At 39.1% G+C, this 2,131-nt stretch overlaps 1 long non-coding RNA gene across 1 annotated transcript; it reads left to right on the top strand.

Annotated features, from left to right (window-relative positions):
* The first annotated feature begins 588 nt into the window (after positions 1 to 588).
* LOC137007783 (uncharacterized) lies at positions 589 to 1,847 on the top strand. The gene is made up of 3 exons (XR_010892661.1): positions 589 to 624; positions 693 to 833; positions 911 to 1,847. It is a non-coding gene; the product is annotated as an uncharacterized lncRNA (long non-coding RNA).
* Positions 1,848 to 2,131: the final 284 nt, after the last annotated feature.

The following is a 2,131-nucleotide window of genomic DNA, read 5'->3' as shown; positions in this document are numbered from 1 at the left end:
ACAAAATGCATCTGGTCCACAGACGAGGAAACTGAGCAGGACAGAATAGGCTGGACCACACTGGACTATGTAAACCAGTATATTGATAAAGATTTTATAAAACCGATTGCATAATGCTCCACTACAGATATGCGCTTCTGTTTGATGTTAATGTTTTTTTCTTTTCTTTTTCCAATTTAGAACGTTTTATTCATAGATTCATAGTTAGGCAACATTTTCAATGAACTTTTATGAACATACTAATTAACAAAATTAATTTTATTTGGTGCAATATTTAAATTTACTTAACGCCGCAGCCTCAGCATCCCTACTTCCCACAAAAATGGCTAGAAGTTAATCACTACTCCTCTATGAATTACTTCTTTAAGATCCATCCGCCCACCCCTACCGCGCCATCGCCATCTTCGTCATAGCTGTCGATCTTCTTTATCTGATTGCATCTTTATGTAGTGGGATGAACGGTGTGCGTTCTTTAAATTGGCCACAAGTCACGAATTGTCCAATCACATACTTTCACGGCTATATAAAAGGGGACTTTTAAAGCACTATTGTGTGTTTGCTCACCGCTGTGCGTCACTGTCCGAGGCCCGCCCATTCCGGTTTTTGGCTCTTTCCGTCTCTCAGGTATGTGTTTGCTAACTAGTGAGCATTAGAATGCGTGTCTGAGGTAACTGGTTTTATTTGGGTTGTAGTTTCCGACAAAAATCATTCATAGTGTTTGGTTGGCGGCTGCCCTTTCACTCAACATGTTCCTGCTGTGATTATATCCTATTGTGGGTTTGATGTCCGAGTGTGCGTGCGGACTGACTCGTGACTATAGCGACAATATGGAGGTATGTGTAACTATCACTAAGGTCTATGCTATTTTTACGTGGTAAGTAATTTAATGTTTACACTTTTTTTTTTTTAGGAAGGATAGCTGATTTTAGGACCCATTGCACGTCGTGCAGCCTGTGGGGCAACATTCTTTGATGCTGCTGCTTTGTTTACGTTTGTTTCTGTGATCTGTCTCCGACTATTCAAGGTCACCATCGGCGCGATAGTGCGCTGTTCATCGGTCCTTCTCGTTGGGTCAGCGCTCTGGTGTTTGGTTCACTTGTGTTATTTTTTTTCTTTGGGTTTGTTTATTTGGATGTGTTGTAATTGCTCTTTGTGTATTTTGTTGTTTAAGTTTATTTTTCAGTTATTCATTTGTTTACTTTGTTTGTTTTGTTGATTATTTGTGTTATTCATTTGTATGTATTTTGTTTCATTTTGTTTTAATATGTATTTTGCTCATGTTTGTTGCTTTATACCAGTATGGCACTGGGAGCGAACATCTCCCATTGAGACTGTTCCTAACCTTCATCAGTAGGTCTTGATCTTCTGGTCTCATACTTAGTCTTATCTGTTTGTATTACTGCAATTAAAGCATTTTTTTCTTCTTCTTTTTATTATTATTATTATTATTATTATTATTATCATCATCATCATCATCCTTTTTTTCTTGTGTTTTGGGTTAATTTTTGCTTCTTGTTGTAGGAACCGAGGCTTCAGGCAGGTCGCTGGTTGGCCCTCGTGTGCGGTGGTGGGACTCTGTCACGGAGTGCTGTGTGTTCACGCTTGACGTGAGTGTGTGTGTGTGTGTGTGTGTGTAGTGAGACCTGTGCACCTGGTGGTAAGATCTTTTGCGATATTGTAGCCGTGTGCTCATCACACTAGTTACCTGCCCTAGGTAAGCCTCGGTTCCCCTTTGGTTGTTTGTTTTCTTTGTTTTTTTCTTTTTTTTCATCCATCTCCACATAAAATATGCCCAGCCTGCAGGAATGTTTTAAGATTTGTGCTTGATTATTGTTGAAATAAAGTTTTGTATCTTGTTATCCACGTCTCAGGCCTCCATATTTGAAACCACGTTCTTGTGTGCCCATTTAAAGGTGACCAATTCATAAATATCTTTCCCTGGTTGACAGGGTGGCGTAGTCAGTTTATTGAGAGTTTTGTTGAAATACCAAACCGCCACATTTACATTAACATTAACTTGCAAATATGACACATGTGCTGATAAAAGGGAATAAAAGTGTCTTTGAGACTCGAGGACATGTGGGCCGAGAAAATTGAGGATTTTCCAGGTGTGTTTAATCATTGTAATTGA

The sequence above is a fragment of the Chanodichthys erythropterus genome, chromosome 3 (assembly GCF_024489055.1).
Source record: "Chanodichthys erythropterus isolate Z2021 chromosome 3, ASM2448905v1, whole genome shotgun sequence".
Lineage (NCBI taxonomy): Eukaryota > Metazoa > Chordata > Actinopteri > Cypriniformes > Xenocyprididae > Chanodichthys > Chanodichthys erythropterus.
The sequence above is the reverse complement of the archived record's forward strand: the minus strand, read 5'-3'. Positions and strand labels throughout refer to the sequence as shown.